At 55.0% G+C, this 20,676-nt stretch overlaps 1 long non-coding RNA gene across 5 annotated transcripts; it reads right to left on the minus strand.

Moving 5' to 3' along the window:
- Window positions 1-1,097: 1,097 nt before the first annotated feature.
- LOC147580502 (uncharacterized) lies at window positions 1,098-18,375 on the minus strand. 5 transcript variants are annotated; one of them, XR_015252994.1, is made up of 4 exons: window positions 18,034-18,375; window positions 17,282-17,681; window positions 15,593-15,717; window positions 1,098-1,779 (listed from the first exon to the last, which is right to left on the minus strand). It is a non-coding gene; the product is annotated as an uncharacterized LOC147580502 (long non-coding RNA). The 5 variants fall into 5 exon arrangements; XR_015252993.1 differs by lacking the exon at window positions 1,098-1,779 and adding an exon at window positions 6,030-7,420; XR_015252992.1 differs by lacking the exon at window positions 1,098-1,779 and adding an exon at window positions 13,489-14,513.
- Window positions 18,376-20,676: the final 2,301 nt, after the last annotated feature.

Genomic DNA, 20,676 nt, shown 5'->3' on the forward strand with positions numbered 1-20,676 from the left:
GAGCCCTGTGGTTTCAACAAGGCTGTAAAACCTCGAGGATCCAGGAGGATGGAGTCCAGCCCCACCAGCACGGCCTTGCAACAGCCAACAGCAGATGACCAAGGGTCATCTGCCAACAGCAGATGAGCCAGGCTTGTGATGCCACAGCTTCAGCCAATTAAGACACCGTCTTTAAGAGAAAGGAACACGGAGGCGCCTGGGTGGCTCAGTCGGTGAGCCTCCGACTTCGGCTCAGGTCACGATCTCACGGTTGGTGGGTTCAAGCCCCGCGTCGGGCTCTGTGCTGACGGCTCGGAGCCTGGAGCCTGCTTCGGATTCCGTGTCTCCCTCTCTCTCTGCCCCTCCCCTGCTCACACTCTGTCTCTCCCTCTCTCAAAAATAAATAAACGTTAAAAAAAAATCTTTTTTAAAGAGAAAGGAATACGACGTCACTAAACAAGAACTAAGTATGAAAGTGAGCTTTTCGAACGAGGGAGGAGAAAAATTCAAAACGGATCGCAAAAGTTTAAAAGACGTCAATGCCACAAACTCGCAAAATTGAACAGATAATTTTCACTAATGAACGGACGCCCCTCTGTAATACTTTTTCCTACCTCTTCGGTTCCATACTTTGCGATGTCCTGTTCACGTGATGGCCGTGTTCAGTATCATCGTATGTGGCAACAAGAGAAATTTAACTCAGTCTTTCCTCTGGCATGGCCAACCCAAATTGCTTATTACTATGTACAGGTTAAAAATTTCCTTCCAGCTCCACAACTCATCGTTAGCAGAATCACATAGTTTTACAACTGCTATACAGTTTGGGAACAGCTCTGTCAGGTGTCTTTCGTATATAAAAGCAATTCGTCTTCCTAAGTTGATAACTGCGTTTATCATAAATTTATTTATTTATTCTTTATTTAATATCATTAGAGAGAGAGAGAGTGGGTGTGTGCACACGAGTGGGGAAGGAGCAGAGAGAGAGAGAGAATCCCGAGCAGGGTCCACACTCAGTGCAGAGCAGGACGTGGGACTCCAGCCCATGACCTTGGGATCATGACCTGAGCCAAAATCCAGAGCGCTCGATGCTTAACCCACTGAGCCACTCGGTGCCCGTCTCATAAATTTAAACCAGAACTGGTTTTCCTAATCTGGGTGGATCTCTTGGAATCTACTTTATGTTACGGTTGGATATAGACAACCATCTAGGCTGAGTCGGAATATTTTTCAAACCTTGTTTCTCTACCAATACCACGCACTTCCCGTGCTGGCCGTGCTCTGTGTCCCTACGGGTGGTGACAACACAGCACCGATGACTCTTCCTGAAGGCCGTTCCTATACGGATATGGGGAAGGACAGTTTCACTGGACGTGGAAGTGACTGTGAATCACGTAAATAGGTCCCACCAAACCCAAAATAGATATATCCCTCAGCCTATTCCAGACCCAAATATACCTGCAGCCACTCCTATGCCCGCTGACACAAAACGGAAATGAGCAGAGGGGAAGTCCGAGTGGAAAGACACCGTGGTCTTAACCAAACGTGGTTAAAAATACCTTGTTTGTTCACATTGTAAAACAGCTTATGACCATGGAACGCGTTTGGAGGGCCCCTCCCAGGGCCTTGGGAGGGGTCCACGCAGGAGAGGCCCCGACGAGCTCTGTGCACCGTCTAAATTAATTCAGACCTTGGTTTGATCCCGTGAGAATCTTTCATCACCTGAATCGCAGCAGGGTGTTGCGTGGGGCTTTTCCACCTGTAATGGGTGGTCCCAGATACCCGGTCACAGGGAGCGGGGAGCTGGAAAGAACGGGAAACGGGCATCTTACTTCCGGTTACATGGCTGCTTGCACGGAGTAAGCAGTGACACGCTTCCAGCCTATGGCAGGGCAGGGGGGAGAGAACTGGGGAGAAAGAACGGTGGAAAGTGGGGTAGCAGGGTCTGAATTCCCCAGTTTGGAGAGTCAAGGCCGCGTGAATTTCCCATGGGGAGGCGAACACCACAACAGTAGCCAGGACTGAGCCTTCTTACCCATAAGCCTCTCAGAAGGGATAGCCAGCAGGTGAGGAATCCTCTCCCGTGGGAAGTTCTGGAACAGACCATCCAAGTGGGAGCTTCTGGGAATCACAAGAGGTCACCCCGGGCAAGAATGGATCTCCTACATCAGAGGAGTGTGCTGGGCAGAGGCCCCTTCCAAGAGGGCCTTCCTTCCACAGGACTCACACGTGGACCCCACCGAGGAGGCTCCGCCCGAGCACCTGCTACCCAGACGGCCGCGATGGAGACAGAGCAACAGAGGAGGGGCTGTATCAGCATCAACACCCAGCGCGCCCGGAGGAGAGGGTGACCCCTGGGAGGGAGAGCAGGGCTGTAAAAGGCAGGCCGGACCCGGATGCAGTGAGCACTGAACTCAACATCATCACCAAGTTTTATTATTTTCTCAATTATTTTTTTTTTTGAGGGGGACATAAGTGAGCGATGGGACAGAGAGAAAGAGAAGAGGAGCTCACCGGGGCTCGTGCTCACCCGACACGGGGCTTGAGCTCACGAACCACGAGATCGTGACCTGAGCCGAAGTCAGATGCCTCCCCACCGAGCCACCCGGGCGCCCCATCACGACTCTGCCTGAGACGCCTCGAAGGGGGAAAGACAGGAGACTCAGCACAGAACAGTCGCGGGAAGAGTGTAGAGGTTTTAAAAAAACTTCGTCTCTGCAACAAGTTCAAGCTGTTCCATAAATTATTCGTGAGCTTGAAGAATTAGGAAACTAGATTAGGAAACCTGCATCGTCACCACGGGCTCCTCCGTCCCCTGCCTCATCCTGCGACGCGCTGGCCCAAAGCTGCCTCTATCACCCGTCCTCTAATGAATTCCCCAGTCGGTGGAAAATGTTTCTCTCCAAATCTCTGCTTTCTTCATCAGAGGGACAGTCATGAAACATAATGCTCGTGAAAGTGAGTGCTTTTAAATGCGTCGTGTAGAAGCCTTCCAAGAAGAAAGGAAGCTCAAATTTGCAATGATTTTCTTGCTGCACTTTGGGGATCCTCTGGGCCTTCTCCCTGGCGAGAGGCCGTAGGAGGTCCCAAAGAAAGGGACATCAAGCCGGACATTGGCACTCCTGGCCCCAAGTCCCACCCTGCCCACTGTCAGGTGTAGACGCTGGCCTCTCCCGGGAACCTGCCCCAGCCTTTCAGGACCCCCCTGGGGTTTCTGAATTAGCGACGAGGAGACCGAGGTCTCAAACCTGGGTCTTTTGCCTCCAGATTGACTTTGCACATACACTCGTTCAGACCCCAAACCACTGTGTGGGTGTCTCCTTTCCCATTCCGTGGGCTCTGAGGGATGGTGGCAGCATCTGTATCCCCAGCACCTGTCAGTGTCCTCGGCATCGAGGAGACGCTCGGAAAACGTTAAAGAAATGAATGTAAAAGCCACGTACTGTGAAATGGAAACCGCGGGCCCCAGGGTTCTCTTAAGCGTCCCCTGTGATACCCAGTGATGAGCCCCACTTAACCTTCTAAGTAAGAGAAAGAGAGAGAAGGAAGGAAGGAAGAGAGAGAGAGACAAAGGAAGAGGGAAAGTAAAGGGAAAGAAAAAAGGCAGAATGTGAGGCACAGGGTCTCTCGTGGCGCGTGTGACCAGGGACAGCAAGAGAGTCGTTGACAAAACTGTACCCACCACTGGTAGCAGGGAAGGAAAAGTTTGCTCCAAAAGCTGGCTGCAGCTTGAGCCATTTCTGTATGTTTGTTAAGGAGCCGATGACCGTGTGTGTGTGTGCGTGTGTGTGTGTGTGCGCGCGCACGCGTGTGTGAGAAAACACCGATGGGACTGCCTCTGTGGGGAGAGGTGGCCTGGGTAGGAAACCAGCAGGGATTTGGACTTGTCCCCTCGCCGATGGCAGAAACGGGCGCAGGGTCCCCCCAGCCTTGGAGAAGAGGGGAGATGGGAGAAAGGTCTCCTGCACAGCCTGGGTCCCAGCTAGGAGGCAGCGATCCAGAACCTAGAAAAAAACCTAAAACCAGAATCTAAAAGGCGCCCGGGTGGGGGTGGGACAGTTATTGGCTCTCCTGAGTGTTTCCAGTTCGCATCCGATGTCCCCAAATCTCTCCGCACACGAGGGACATCAGTGCTTCAGGAGGTGTGAGGGGAGAAGCCGTGCCACTGTTCGGACAGAGCAGCGACAACCCCCCGGGAGAGCCGTTGGGGGTGGGGGGGGTTGCATTTCGCCAGAGAGAAAAAAAGCAGGGAAAGGAAGGGGTGGAAGGGGGGGACCCTGCAGGGCGGGCCCTGGGGAAGGGGCTCCTCTGGAGGCAGGCGGGTGGGACAGGCACCGGCTCGGATGGAGAGGGCTTCCGGGCTCTCAGTGCATGGCTTCCATTTCCTCGGTAAGTGGGGGGGGGGCAGCGGGCCGCGCCTGAAAAGGGGAAGGTCCCACGGGGGACGCGCTGGATGGCGGGTGGCCACAGGACTGCGTCCGGCCCCGAGGCGCATCCAGCCACGGCCGTGGACTTGAGCGGTCGGTCCTGTAACCTTAGGTGGCCGGAGGCTGGTGCAGGGAACACGGTGGTTAGAGAACCAGAGAGGCTGGACGGGAAGGCAATAGGTTCCCCCACGGGGGGGCTTTCCACTTGTGGTGCAGCCCGCTCGGTCCTTCTGCCCACTGTCCCTCCGGGCCCCCAAGGACAGAGACGAGCACGAAGAGGTCTCCAGAGACTCTTGGGACCTCGCGCCGGAGGAACAGAAAGGGCCAGGCTGGGTGGGCCTTGTTCTCCAGCCCCCGCGGCCAGCACGCAAACCGTCGTGGATAAAAACATCCCGACTCCGTCTGGCTTCTTCTAGAGGATGCTTCAGGGGTCCCGCAGAGGCAAGAAAGGATGCCCTAGGTCACCCGCAAACGGGCAGCTACTGCAACCCACGCACACCCGCGCGGGGTACTCCGAATCTTTTTTGCTGTGGATGCGGAGTGTGAGAAGGGTTTGCTGCGTCATCAGGCTGCCCGGCTGTCATCGGGACGTCCCCCAGCCGTCCGGCTTTGCGGGGTTACGCCATCATGGAACATCCGTCTTAGTTTGGGCTCCCCCGGAAGGAGGTCCTGCCACAAGGATTGTGTGCAGATGTTTTACAGGGGAGGTGAAGAGAGGGCCTGGGGGGCGAGGCCACAAAGGGCGGGAGCCTGCCCAAGGTGCTTTCTCAGGCCAGCGGTCACCGACAGTGGCCAGAGCTGGGGCCGGCAGGGCACTCCCCCAAGCCAGTGCGGGAACACCTCTCCCTCCGCGAGGGGCTGGGCCCCGGGTGCTCTCCGCTCAGCAGAAGGACGGGGCTCCACTGACTTCCTCGGCCACTTAACCGGCTCTCTGTCTGGGGCCTTCTGACCCCAAACCGGTGCCCATCGGAGCTGCCTTCCCCGGGGAAGAAGCTGGCTGGAGACGGGTGGGACCGCCGTGCCATTCGGCGTCCCACACTGCGCTCCTTGCAATGTCTGGGGCGTCCCTCCGAGCAGCCGAGCCGACTTCTTCATCGCGGCTAACTCTGGCTCCTTCTGTTCCGTACCCACGGCCGCAGCGAATGCGCTCCTTGAGGGGCCCACGGATCCCCTTCTCCCGGAAACGCAGACATCGGAAGGCACGACGCACCTTTGCTCTTGGCGCTCGGGAGACTCCGGAGGTCCGGGGACCTGTGAGCCACGAGCACTGGGCCAAGACCCAACGTGGATCTCTTAGGGGAGCCCCGCAGGGTCACAGAACCACACAGAGGAAGTAACTCGCCCAGGGCCGAGCGGTGAGATGGGGCGCAGCTCAGACAAGGAGGCGGGGCTCCTGCTTCCCATCCCAGGGCTTTTGTCCCCGAGACCCCCCCCCCCACCCCCCCCCCCGGTTCCAGAAGGAGCTCGATCTCCTCCTTAGAGAGCAGAGGTTCAATCGGTAGTCGCTTGGGGACCCAGCACATCTATTCGCATGTCCTTGTGCTCATAAAGTGAGACCATAACCCAAAAAGAAGTGCTCAGTGCCTAGGAAGGGGCAGAGGCAACCCCCCCCCCCCCCCCCCCCGTGTAACGCGCAAGCAGGACAAAACTCAGGTCAGGGCAGCTAGTGCTGCTACCCAAACCTCTTAACTTTAGACGGATCAGTTAACACTCCTACAACAGTCTACTGAGCATCTATTCTGCACCAGGGGCTCTGCAGGCAGAGGACAAGATCAACACAGGGACCGGAAGGTGCCCCTAAGCCCCCCTGACTTCCTCCCTTTCTGGGGTCACCTCACGTCTCTCCCGCAGGGTCACGTGGAGGAATCCTGGGGTCCCCTCAGCTCACCCGCCAGCCAGCCGGTGGTCGGACGGCGTTGCCTTTCCCCAGGTCGCCTCGGCAAGGCGCTTCCCCGACAAGAAACGACCACTTCTCGTGACAAACGCCCCTCTCCGAGAAGGCGGCATGAATGCAGACCGTTTCTGTGTCAAGTGGAAACGGACGTTGCCCCATCTACCTGGGATTGGAGCAGCCCCGAGGGGAGGGGAGGAGAGCACTTTGCTGAGCGTCACCAAAATGGGAAGGAGCGCGTGTGGAGACAGGCTTCCCGTCACTTTCCCAGAGTCCCATGGCGTGACTCTCCCGGGCCCTGGTGCCGCTAGGTTGCCATCTTGTACCCGGGGTTCCGTGGAGTCTGACCCGCCAGCATGAACGGAACCCTAGGGCGCCTCGCTCTGCAAAGAAGGCCTGGAGGACGACCTGGGGACCCGTGACTCCTGGCCCCACAGGCTACCGATGTCAGCCAGACAGCAAGAAACAAACTCCTCCAGGCCCCGCAGGGGCCAGCTCCGCGTCCGACGAGAACAGAGGTTCTCACACCCAAGTGCTGCAAAGAGAAGGGTGGCCATTCTTTCCTTCCAAGGCAGCCCTGCCTGCCGCTCGCCTTCATCCACAGCACAGAGTTTCCACCGTGACTCGAAAAGGCAGAGACCAGAGAGAACTCGGGGGGGGGGGGGCTGCCTTGGCTTTGGACCTCACTCGACAGCTCTGACTTCTTCCCTCTTCGCTTAAGCAGATAACAGTATTGCCAATCAATAACAGCCCGGTGCGCCCTCTGCCGAAAGCTGGATTAGACGGGGTTTTAATAAAGTCCAAAATTATGTTCAGGGAAAGGACATCTTACGTTTCACATAAAATGAGAATCCACCGAGGGCAGGAAGCTGGGCCTCCAGCCAGGAGGGAGGGCAAGAGGGACACAACAGAGTAACTGAGCAGAATCGTTCCCGGCCGCGGAAAGCAGCCTTCGGCGAGTGAGAGGACGGAGCAGCACTCCGGATGCCACCGCGGCCATCGCTGGCTGAGGGAGCGGCCCTGGAGCCCCCCACCTCTAGAGAAGAGTCCTCCGGGGTCTGCAGACGGGAGGCCTCCTTTCCTCCAGACAAGTGATTCCGTTCATCGCAATCGCCCGTAACGGCGTCTGCCAAGACCAAGGTCTGAGGTTAGGTGTTGATTTCCCTGCCTCCCGAATTCCAGTGGGGATGGCCCAACCGCCACTTCCACCTGGGAAACGCCACGCACGTGAGGGGTAGCAGCCGGGACAGGTGAGCTCTCAGTGGCACCCACCCCGCCGATCACGGCCGGTTGCTGGAACGCGGTCTCCACGCGCCTTCCGCGGGCAGCTGGCCGGCCGTCCTCCCCCTCCCGGCTCCCAGCTGGCCTCACCCTCTCTCTGACCTCCACCGGCTGGAGGGCCATGGGACTCCGTCCTGGGACGTCTTCCCCGTTGATAGTCACTCGCTAGTGGACCTTGTCCAGTCCAGGGGCTGGATGTGACCTGTCCATTCTCCCAGAGCGAGCCCTGTCTTCCTGGACTCCTGCAGGAATCCTCCCGCTTCCGTTCTTGTCCCCCGAATCTCCACCCCTCACCCAGCTTCTAGAGTGCTCCTTTTCACCCTCACCCAGGTTATCCCACTGGCCCCTTCAGACCGTACAGTGGCTCTCATCCTAATCAGGGTCAAAGACAAAACTTCTCCGGATGGTCCACGGGGCCTCGCCTGGTCAGACCTGGCTCCCTCTGTAAGCGTCTGCTGTGCCTCCCTCCCTCACCCCAGTCCAGCCACACCGACCTTCCAGAGGATTCTTGAACTTGCCGGGCTTTCTTCTGCCTCAGGACCTTTGCATATGCTGTACCTCTGCCTCGAACACCCTCATCCCAAACACTTACACTTACCACCCCTTCATTTCCTTCCAGTTTCTGCTTAAATGTCACTTTATCAGAAAAGCTCTCCCAGGTCCCTGTTTGAACTGACGTAGGCCTTCTTTCCCCACTCTCTACCCCTTTAACCTGACGTGATTTTTCCCCCACTTAATGGGTTCCCACCCGTCATGACATCATGCACGTGCGCGTGTGCGTGTGTGTGTTACTTTGCTGTCTGAACACTGTGTCTACAACCGCCGGACCCACGCCCGGGGACACTGAGGCACTCAACAAACATGCGTGAGCGAACACGAGTCGGTTCATCTACATGCCAATAACTACAGGCAGTTTTTCTCCTTGCGACACAGAATACAGACAGGACCAAACCGGGTGGAACATGTGAGGGAAAAGCACGCCTAGCGGCAACGGACGGCACCTGCTGCGGACTTCGAAGCCCTCCACGCTTGCTCTCCAGGGGCTGCGGGACAGTCTGTGGCTCTGTGGCTCTTGGAGAGCCCCTCCCTCGGGACCGTTGCAGAGAACGCCTGATTCTCAAGGCGGAGAAGTGACGAGACAAGGGCAGCGGACGCCGAGATGCGCTGCCCACGTCCCCCTTCCGGGCGGAAGGACCGAGCCCCCAGCTGCCGGGCATGCCGTCCGTGCTCAGCCCTCTTCTGAACGAGGCTGGGCTGAAGCCAGCCACTGTGCCCAAGGCCACGGTGCCGGCCAGGGTGGTGCACATGGAGTGTTGTTAGATGCGGGGGCGGGGGAGGCTCTGATGCCCACGCCAACTCCCAGCAAGTCGGGAGGTCCTCCTTGCTTTGGACGCCTCCGGGGGGCCGGCAGGGGCTTCCTGAGACTGAACCAACGCCCGGTTTTCCCCCATCCACCTGCTTCCTTCCCTTCTCTTCCACCAGTGTCTTACCCCCCAGTCCCCTCCTGCCCACTGGTCTCCTTCTCAGAGACCCCACCTTCGAAGACAAGCCCTCAGAGGCCCCGCCGTGTGTAGGCCCGGGCTGGAGGCCAGCGGCTGGAGGTGCCCAGGTGCTCCCCTGGGCACAGAGTAGGGGACAGGGTAGACTCACGCGCCCACCCGGCACGCCGAATCCCATAAGCTACAGCTAAGTATCCCAGTGGATAAATCCCAAAAGCAGGATCTTGGGTTACAAAAAGAAAAGTTGCAGAATATATCCATATAATAGGATTTCTTCATCTTTTCTTTTTTAACTTGTTTAAATGTTTTTATTTATTTTTGAGAGAGACAGAGAGAGAGAGCATAAGTGGAGGAAGGGCAGAGAGAGAGGGAGACCCAGCATCCGAAGCGGGCTCCAGACCCTGGGCTGTCAGCACAGAGCCCAACAGGGGGCTCGAACCCACGAACTGTGAGATCATGACCTGAGCTGAAGTCAGATGTTTAACCGACTGAGCCCCCCAGGCGCCCCTTATTCATCTCTTCTTTTTAATACATGAAATAATATTCTATACTGTTTTCAGGATGTAAAATAAAATAAAAGCATAGAAACACGGCCCGGGGGTGGGGGGATGTCCACAGATTTCATGGTGGGTTCGCTCTGAGGAGACTAAGGCAGAACAGAAAGGGGGTTTCAGGGACTTTTGACTTCTGACATGGTAAAAATCGAAAGAGAATGTGCCCAGATGACAAAATCTGTTCAATTCCAGTAGCAGGCTATACGAGTATGCGTTAAATTAGTCTCTGCACTTGCTCTGTTTCTAATTTTGTTGTCAAAATTACAAAAAAAAAATTTTTTTTCAGAATCAAAAATATTAAAAAAAAATGAAATCATGAGATAATCAAAATACCATATAAGTAAAGTTTAATTCATATAAGAGCTTTCTGAGAATAAACGCAATGAAACAAAATCACAGCAAAAGATCAATTTTGACTTTAAAACAGTTTGAGGGTAGGGGCACCTGGGTGGCTCAGGCAGTGAAGCGTCCGACTTCAGCTCAGGTCATGATCTCACGGTTCGTGGGTTCGAGCCCCGCGTCGCGCTCTGTGCTGACAGCTCGGAGCCTGGCGCCTGCTTCGGATTCTGTCTCCCTCTCTCTCTGCCCCTGCCCTGCTCGTGCTCTGTCTCTCTCTCTCTCTCTCCCTCTCTCTCAAAAGTAAAAGTAAACATTTAAAAAATGTTTTTAAAGAGTTTGAGTGTAGAACCAAAACATTTAATTTTTTTTTTTCAACGTTTATTTATTTTTGGGACAGAGAGAGACAGAGCATGAACGGGCGAGGGGCAGAGAGAGAGGGAGACACAGAATCGGAAACAGGCTCCAGGCTCTGAGCCATCAGCCCAGAGCCCGACGCGGGGCTCGAACTCACGGACCGTGAGATCGTGACCTGGTTGAAGTCGGACGCTTAACCGACTGCGCCACCCAGGCGCCCCTAGAACCAAAACATTTAGTTAGAAAAACAGCCAATTGCAAACTTGCGATAAAATGGCAAAGGATTAATATTCATAATTCGTCAAGAATTAAGAAAAAATCAAGTCTATTTAGAAAAAAACCCAATGGACAAAAATGAGAGTTTTCACAAAAGAATAAGAATAAATACATTTAAAAAATCAACCCCCACTACTAATCCAACAAATGCCAGTTAAAATATCTTTTGTTAATCCATCGAATTGGCAAATATTTTCTTTCTTTTTAAATATAAGTTATTGTCAGATCGGCTTACATACAACACCCAGTGCTCATCCCAACAAGTGCCCTCCTCAACGCCCATCACCCATTCTCTCCACTCCCTTCTGGCCAGAGTTGGAGGGTTCCATTGGTAACGGTACAAGGGAAATTATCATTCACTCAGGGCAAGAGTATCAAATGGGTGAATCTTTCTGGAAAACAATCTGTCCATGTGTAATAAGAGCCCAAAATCTGTGTGTCCTCCTTGAACTACCTCTAGAAATCTAGCCTAAGGAAATAATAGGACACGAAGCAAAGACTCACTCAAGGATACACGGAACCTTGTTCCATACTCGCTGCCATGGAACATTTAATGTCACGAATTAGAGAGGGTTGAATGCCCACTGCTGAAACAGATGGTTTTTGTTTGCGTCCACACGTAGCAATGTTGTACGACGCTGAAGGTATATTTCCAGAAGCTACAATAACGACATGTATGAGTTGCGCACAATGAAACGGAGGGCGCAACGCGGCTACGTGTATCGCGTGCTTCTAACGTCGTGCGCATCTATGTGCACATTTTATGCTCAGAAAGCATACGCATGAGAGAAATCAGGTTGCCAAATAAAACCGTGCAATCCCGGTTTTCAAAAGATACGTGCATTTAATAACCTGGAAAATTGTTAATTAAATCATGTGCATCCTGTCTGGACTTTTTTCCCCCTTCTCTATCTACCCTACACTTTTATGAAGTCTAAAACTGAGTTGAAGGGGGAGAAACATGAATGTAACAATTTCCAGAAACCCAAGGCTCCCCTGTCAGTCAGAGGAAAACAAGGAATCAAGGTCCAGAGATTGGGGAACCCAAGCTCTTCCTTGTTAAAGCTCTACCATGGCATGGGCACCCACTTCTGGACAGATTCAAGATGGCACCCGATAGACCTCTCTAAGCTATTCCACGTTCACGGCTGGAAGGAAGGCAGCATCTGCACAACCTGCGGGTCCTCACATGGGGGCTTCCTCCTCAGAGCCCCCAGCCAGCCGCCCAACCGACCATCAGCCTCTCTGCTCCTGGGCCTGTGCTGTCCTCCTCCTCGGCATCCCGAAGTTCAGGGGTCCCCTGCTCTCCCGTCACCTGTGCCGCTGTCTTCCTGAATGAGATCACATCTCAAAGGCTCTGCATCTCCAACCTGCCTGAGGATCCTTCTGTTCACCCACTTACATGGCGAACGTTTGATCTTGGGTTCTGGAATCTTATCATGCATTTCAAATTCTCTTTTTAGCTACTGCTGGGTGAGACAAACAAAAACAAAAACAAGAACTCAGCACACCCACTGTGACAAACCTCCAATCACAGAGCCTAACTGAATCTTGAGCCCTGAGAATTTTTCACAAAAGCAACAAACCAGAGACAGCTTGTCCAAGTTCGCCTGAGCTTTCTGGTTTGGGCGCCGAAAATCCCACCTCTCGGGAACCCCTTCTTTTCCTGAAAAACCAGGGCAGGTAGGTGGTCGCCCTGGGAAGGGTCCGAAATCCTTCGGCAGAAACTCAGGGCATCATCTCTGATACTCAGAAGAAAATCTCTGGATCCCCCACGGCTCTCCCTGGTCACAGCCCCTGACCTCACTGCCACATCACGTCCATGGGACTCAGAAAGAATCCTTCCTTCTTCTGATCCCTTGTTCTCTCAAGCTTCTACCTTTATAACCCTTGTTTGGTGCAAATATCCAAAATAAAAACCATGCTCACTAAAGCACTAGGAATCACACCGAGATTCTAACAGAGAATCTGCTCTGACATCTCCCGTGACAAATCAATGGCTGTCATTCTTCAGGAATTGGAGGTATGGAGCCAATGTGAGAGTCGTGATTCCCCGCAGCCCCCAGCTCCTGCCCCCGCGGGGGCGTCCATTAGTCAGGAGCCTGTACATTCTCCAAACCCAATCCGAGGGAGCTCGGTCAGGTTGGTATGATCAAGTCCACAGCCGGATGGTGGCAAGGCGGCTTCGGAGATGACCGGAGCCTCAAGTCTCTCCCTCTTGGGCCCCTTGTGTTGGTTTTACTGCCTGCACACTCACTTGTCACGGCCACGGCACTCTGACACTGGGAGAAGCAGCCTGTCTGTCCCAGACCCCATCTGAAAAATCCCACTAGAGGACTTTCTGATTCTGGCTGAGATCATGTGTCCATCCTTCTGGCCAAGAGGTCAGGTTCTTTTGCCGGATGGCAGACAAAAGGGCTGAGCAGATGGAAGCAATAGGTTCCCACAACAGCCCCCTCAATGATAGCACGTGTTCATGCCCATCCTGAGAAGCTGGCCTCAAATCTCACTTTCTGGACACAGAAGCACCGGATCTGATTCGATCCGGTAAACACCTGAGGTTCCGAGCTCTGATTCAGTCTTGTGAACACCCAAGGTTCCGAGCTCTGATTCGATCTGGTAAACACCTGAGGTTCTGAGCTCCAATTTGGTCTCGTGAACACCCAAGGTTCCAAGCTCTGATTCGATCTGATAAACACCTGAGGTTCTGAGCTCTGATTCGATCTCGTGAACACCCGAGGTTCTGGGCTCTGATTCGGTCTGGTAAATACCTGAGGCTCTGAGCTCTGATTTGGTCTCGTGAACACCCAAGGTTCCAAGCTCTGATTCGATCTCGTGAACACCCGAGGTTCTGAGCTCTGATTTGGTGGCGTGAACACCCAAGGTTCCGAGCTCTGATTCGATCTGATAAACACCTGAGGTTCTGAGCTCTGATTCGATCTGGTAAACACCCGAGGTTCCGAGGTCTGATTCGGTCTCGTGAACATCCGAGGTTCCGTCGTCTCTGTTCCACCCTCAGACACTCACACGTCCTTTCTCAACAAGGAGTAAATCTACACAACGGAATCATTTTTCACAAAGTCCTCTGTCTAGAGGGCTGAGTATTTATCTAAATATAGAGTTAGTTGTAGGGTAACCAGAAGTTGTGTCGCAGATCATGCAACACACTCACCTTCCTTCCCTGGTTCCTGACCAACGGGGGCAGCATCCCCACCCTGAAAAGCATTTATGATCATTTATTGCTTTCCCGCCTGCCTCCACAAACTTCCAAAAATGACGACAAATTGTAACGATGGAAGATGCCAGAGCGGGGTGACCGGAATCCCGGCTCCGCTCCTCCGCCCTCCAGGCCGGTGAGAGAGAGAGAGGAAGCCGAGTGAGGTGGGAAGAAGCCTGAGACTCTGGAGTGACGTTGACCCCAGTGGGTCACTGCACAGCCGGCGCAAGTGCATAGAAAAAGCCCTCGCTGGCTGGGCATCCAGTGGATAGGAGAGGACGTCGGAGGGCCGTCAGATCAGCGTCCAGGGCCCTGCACTGAATTGGGGGAGGGGCTGGAGGTCAGAGATGGGTCTCTACCTCCCAGAAAACAGATGCACACCCCTGCTTGGGAAGTGAGTCCTGCAGCGGTCCGGGAAACTATTTCAGATCAAAGGCAAGGCGCCCACGCGCTCTCTGATGTGTCCTGTCCCCACGCAGTGTCCTCAGGCGACAGGAAGGCCGGGGGACGCTGGAGCCATTCTTTCTCAGACTGCAGCTGGGACGGGAGGCCAACAGGCTCAGATGAGCCGGGAAGGGAAGCAAGTTTGGGGAAAAAATGAATGAGCCACTGCAAACAAGCACCAAGGCCCGGGACTTGCACAGGTAATTCCTGCAGCCTTCCAGAGAGAGCGCCATTCCGTGCCGGAGCCGCGGTCACCTGAACACGAGGCACCAGAAGGGACAATTGGAGGCATCACAGCCTCGAATGACCTCACAGGCCGGACAGTGACTAAAATGTGTGACGCTGACCAACCAAGACGAGGGGAGTGCACATTTGTGGGTGCCGGTCCCAAGGGGGGCCTCGGGCGCGGCCGGTGCAGAGGTGACGGCCATCCACCCCAGACCGTCTGCCACGCGGACACTCAGCCCCACTGAAACGACAGACTTTTCAAGAAAAGCTCAAGGGAGGGCGCCTGGGGCCTCAGTAGGTTTAGTGTCCGATCTTGACCTTGGCTCGGGTCTTGATCTCACGGTTCGTGGGTTTGAGCCCCCACATCGGACTCTACGCTGACAGTGCAGGGCCTGCTTGGTATTCTCTTTCTTCTTCTCTCTCTCCTCTCTCTCCCTCCCTCTTCTCTCTCCCTCTCTCTCTCCTTGTCTCCCTCCCTTTCTCCCTCTCTCTCGGTCCCTCCCCTTCCTTGAAAATAAATGAATAAACATTTTTTTTAAAAAAAAAAAAAAAAAGGAGAAAAGCTGAATTGTATGTTTGACCTCCCAGTTCTGAAACACCGACGGGCCAAGCAAACTTCGTCAGCTGCCTGGACGTGTATCACAACCCAGTGGTTTCGGACCCCTCCCCGTTGAGCCTGTACTTACAAATGTTGGCCCAAAATCTTTTCTACAAGGCAGCAAAAATGTTTTCTTCGTGACCGAGTGGGCCCCATCATTGGAATAAAAACGTGGTTCGATATTTGGAAACCTATCAACACGCTATACCAACAGCTCAAAGGAGAGAAAGCGTAAGAATACGTTGCCTTCTAATAGGGAGCCTTGAGTTTTGAAACAAAAGTAGCGCTTCGTAGAACAGACATGGCTCACGTCTTGCACACTGCCGAGGACTTTTGATTGTCAGAGATAAAGCTCAACTCAAGAAACATAGGAGGAGTTTTGTTTTGTTTTGCTTTGCTTTGTTTCGTGAGTTGCGTGTCTGAAAAGTCCAGACGCCGCTCCACTGTAGGTCTGGCTGGAAACCAGAGCGTAACACAGGTCAGTCCTGACCAGTTTGCCACGACTCACCTTGGCCTCTCTTTTCACGCCGGCTGCGTTCTGTCCCGCTCCAGGTGGCTTTTTCCGTGTGGCCGGGAAAGACGAGTGCAGGGGGCTCTGGTTGAGTCCGGGCTTAAAGCGAACGTGGAGGCAGCCTGTGGGAACCAGAAAAACAAACAAGGCGTCTGCCCACATCGCGAGCCGCGAAGTCCCCAAGTGGTCTCCAATCTGCTCAGCGAGGGACAAGTGCGTCAGGGGCTGGCACCCACAATATATACACACCTCTTGAACTCCATAATAAAATGACATGATAAAAACTAAGCAAATGATCTGAATAGACATTCCTCCAAAGGAGATATGCAAATCGCAAATAAGCCGTTGAAAAGATGTTCCGCGTCATTAGTCACTGGGGACACGAGAACCAAAACCAAAGTCAGAAAGACAGACAATAGGGGCGCCCGGGGGGCTCAGTCGGTTGAGCGACCGACTTCAGTTCAGTCAGGATCTCACGGTTCGTGGGTTCGAGCCCCACGTCGGGCTCTGTGCTGACAGCTCGGAGCCTGGAGCCCGCTTCGGATTCTGTGTCTCCCTCTCTCTGCCCCTCCCCTGCTCATGCTCTGCCTCTCTCTCAAAAGTAAACATTAAAAAACTTAAAAAAAAAAAAAAAAAAAGACAGGAGATTGGTGCGTGGGTCCCCAGGATGGAGGGCATGGGGAGACAAAAGAATTTGACTTTTTGTCGTAAGCCATTCTGTATTTTTAATTTTGCAAACTTAGCCAGGAGCGTGTATTACTTTTATGATTTATCAAAGTGGCTCGATATTGTTAACTCTCTGTCCTGACACGTCCTTTCTCCGGGGCCTTCCACGCTGGAGAAACGGAGTCTGGTGCATCTGGAATGGGACGGCTTGGTGGGGGCCACCCTCCCACCGGGGACGTCCCCACCCCGGGAATGGTGGGTGTGTGGCTAAGGCCGGCTGCCCCCACCTCAGGAAGAAATGAAACGCTCTCTTCCCGTTCACGAGATTGTCCCGCGTGTCCTGCCTTGCCTCTTCTTACCGTCGGATGTCAAGGGCCAAGAGAGGGTGTGGGCCGTGGGGAAGGGGCCAGGGATGCTGCTCAGCCTTTGTTTCGTCCTGGCTGGGACAGGAGGAGCGGGAGAGTCCTGTGGCTCAGGTGTGGGCCAGGGGGCCCACAGGGAGGTCTGGGCCCCAGATCTGTGCTGAAAATAAAGGTGACGATGCCTGGCCTCGTCATCTCTGTCCTAGAGGACTGGGTGTCACGGTAGATGGCACGGCTGACTGCCCAGTCCAAGTAAATGTGCCAAACACCTGCTGACCCTCGGATCCCCCCACCCTCCCCCACCCTCCCCTGTGCCCAGGGGCCTCGCCGCGCCCACAAGACCCGGGACAGCCCATTTTTGCTGCGGGGAACTGGTCGCGGGCTTCTCGTCCTGACGCCTGCACGGTTCCACGTGCCTTCTTTCTCACTTTTTTAATTTTTTTTAATGTTTATTTATTTTTGAAGGAGAGAGAGAGAGAGAGCGTGAGTAGGGGAGGTGCAGAGAGAGAGGGAGACCCAGAATCTGTGCTGTCAGCACAGAGCCCGACGCGGGGCTCGAACCCACGAGCCGCGAGATCGTGACCGGAGCCGAAGTCGGACGCTTCACCGACTGAGCCACCCAGGCGCCCCTCAGTGTGCCTTCTTTAACTCAACCGACCTCCGCTGGCTCCGCGTCCTTGCTGGTTTCCCCTGTTTGATGCTCGGTCCCTCCAGCCTGAGCCCCATCGGTGAAGCCTGAGCACGGCTGTAAGGCCAGGACGGGCACTTTCCCCACCTGCTGACAAGGTGGCCTCCTAGCAGGCGAGCTCGCTGACGGGGGTCCCCGCTCAGCAGCACGTCCTAGGTCACATGGGTGAATACCTCCAGCTGGAACTGCTCCAAGAAGCCCAGGGCCGTGCTCTCCTTCGATGCCCCAAGAAGGAGGTTGGTCTAAATTCCCTCCGGATGCTGGGAGGCCTGCAGCCTTGTAGATGAGCCCCAAAATCCACATAAGAAGTTTGCAAGACAGCGCTCGAAGAAAGGGATTCAAAATGCTCATCCTTCTGAGGGACAGAGTCCTGAAAATGAGGAAACCCGAATTCATTATTCACCTTTTCAGACCCCAGCGGTCCCGGTTTGTAAGATGGGGACGATCGGACAAGAATGTCCCTTGACTCTCCCACACTTATTACTAAGAGATGGGCTGTGATTACTAGGGAGGACTAGACTCTTCCCTTTGAGGAGTCTCAGATTATCTGGTGGCATCTGTCCCCTGGGCCCTCACGTCTGCCCTGAGACGGCGGGGTGGGCCACGTGGTCAGAAAAGCTCTTCTCTATCCTGCAGCCTCACGGCCGTCTTTCCCAAATCGTCGTGGGACTCAGGCCCACAGACTTCCCCCGGCCCCCAGCATCTGCTCGTTGGGACTTGACCTTCCAAAAAGGTGTGACCTTCTCGACCCGCCTTTTCGCCGTCAAAGCCACCTGTGAACGGCATGCAGATGAGAGCAGGAGCCAGTGATGGTGTTCTGCATAGACGCGGGAAAGCCCCTCCGAGTGAATCTGCTACTCGGGGTGCCGGGCCGGACGGCAAAGGGAAGAGAGGCCCGTCTTCCAGCCGAAGGCTGCTGGGCGGCGGGGCTCCGAGAGGGCCGTGCAGGGGCGGGGACCGGCCACTTGCCTCCTTCCACCGGAAATGGGTGAAGCCGGCTCAAAATCATTACTCAGACGCTCTGTGCCGTGAAGGAAATGTCTTCTGATAGCACAGAGCTATTGGTTTCCTGTTGTGAGCGGAGGGTTCTGGCTTGCCCGAGAACGCGCAGGAAGGGGGAGGGTGGCTGTCCCTGGAAGCCTGTTCCATGAAAACGCCAGCTCAGGGGCCTCGGGGACACTCCACGGGCTGGCGGGAGGCTGGCTGGCGGGCGGGGGAGGGCAGGCCGGTCGGGGAGGCCGGGTGGAGGGAGCACCGGGGCGCAGACGGCTGTCACCCAATCTCTGCGCTGTGCGTCGTGCCACGTGCGCGAGGCGCGGGCGGCCCGGGACCTCCAGGTGACAGTCCCGGCTGCAAACGGGCACCAAAGTCGTGTGTGCGCGGTGCAGTGAGGGGCAGCCTGGAGCCGTGCCCGCGTGCCGGCAATCTACGGCCGTGTGTGTGTGTGTGTGTGTGTGTGTGTCCGTCAGCGACGGACCAGATACTGCTCTAGACGCTAGGGATTCAGGACAAACGTTCATGGACCGTTCCTGTCTTGAGGAAGTGGCTCTCAGTAAGGGGACACTGTTTGCAGCTGATGCTGTGGATGGGCTCGCTGAGCACCTAATTCCAACTCCCTTCTCCCAGAGGCTGGAGAACTAAATGCTTGCTCGTCGGCCCTCCCTTCTGGAACACAGTGCAGGTCGGGGAAACATAAACAGAAGCCTATGGAAGGGTGTTCTGGAAAAGCTTTTGCTGTCGCGTGAGAAGAGGGACGGACAGAGACACGACTTTCTTTGCTTCCCGCTTGGAAGGCAGACGTGATGCCGCAGCCACCCTGTGACGGAGAGGTGACAAGACGACCCCGTGATGGCGGAGGAGCCTAGAAAGTCCCCGCGTCCCCAAGGACCCTGTCACGTGCACTTGGCATTTCTCACCATGAGGAAAACAGCCCCCACAAGTCTAAAGTTTATTTATTGTAGAGAGAGCACAAGTGAGGCAGAGGGGCAGACAGAGGGAGGGAGAGAGAGTCCCAAGCAGACTCCGTGCTGTCAGCACAGAGCCGGATGCGGGGCTCGAACCCATGAACTGTGAGACTGCGACGGGGGCCGGAATCGAGAGTCGGTCCCCAACCGACTGAGTCCCCCGGGCACCCCCAGCCCCCCCGCGAGTTTAAAACACCGTCAGCAGTCCGGGCTCTGTTGCGTGCCTACGTCCCTAACACGATTCTACGTGAGGAATCACATCTATGCGAGACGCTCTGTCGTGAGAGGCGAGAAAACCGAGTTCTGGAAGCACCGGAGAGACGCCCCCAGGAGCAGGGGGCGTCAGAGCGAGCCGCCAAGACGCACAGAGGCAGGAAGGGCGCCCGCAGCACGGCCACGCAGGGGCGGCAGGTGCACAGTCCCGGTGAGGACGCCACCGGGGAGCGAGGAGGCCGGAGTGCGGGCTGAGGGACGGAGACGGGGGATCCAGGAGGAAAACACGGGGCCGAAGCAGAAGCCGGGTTAGACTTTAGACGTGGGGCCCTAGAGGCGCCCCTGAAAGCTGTGAAGCCAGACGACGCCCCAGGGTTTATTCTTGGTGCCCAGGGCACTGGGGTCTCACACGGAGGGACACCAAAACCGGCACCGAGGCAGTGGCCACAGGGCGCAAGGAAGGGAGGGATTTTTAAAGCACCGGCACTTAATCCCCACCTGCAGACACACACACACACACACACACACACACACACACACAAGCGTATGAGACTGGTGTAAAACTGCATAGGGTCTGGAGCCCAGTTAACAGGACCCGTGTCGCCGTCCCGATTTCCATGCTGTGCTCCGGTTACGTAAGGCGTCACGGCCGTGGGGGGCTGGGGGAAGGGCACACCGCTCCTTAGGCACGGTGTTAGCAACTCCCTGTGAATTTACAATTCGTTCAAAACGAAACGTTTAGCAGCCTCTCATTTCTTCAAAAATTCTACAAGAATCTAGGCTTTTCTTTTAGAAGGAGACACGTTTTGTAGAGAGGAAAGTCACGGAGCCAGGTGCCAAGGTGGCATCTACGAACTTCTAAGGATGAATCAAAATAGGGATCTCGAGGGGCGCCTGGGGGCTCAGTAGGCTGAGCGTCCAACTTTGGCTCAGGTCACGATCTCGCGGTTCGTGGGTTCGAGCCCCATGTGGGGCACTGTGCTGACAGTTCCGAGCCTGGCGCCTGCTTCGGATTCTGGGTCTCCCTCTCTCTGCCCCTCCCCCCCACCTCTCAAGAATAAATAGACATTTAAAAAAAATGTTTTTAAATAGGGACCTCAAGAATGGGGAAGACATAGTTTAAAATACTAAAAGTCAACAGTGACATCATTTCAACGTGGAGTAGTCTTTTGAGATTGATTTCGATTT

Source organism: Puma concolor, chromosome B3 (assembly GCF_028749965.1).
Source record: "Puma concolor isolate L17-30 chromosome B3, mPumCon1.1.hap2, whole genome shotgun sequence".
Classification (NCBI taxonomy): Eukaryota; Metazoa; Chordata; class Mammalia; order Carnivora; family Felidae; genus Puma; species Puma concolor.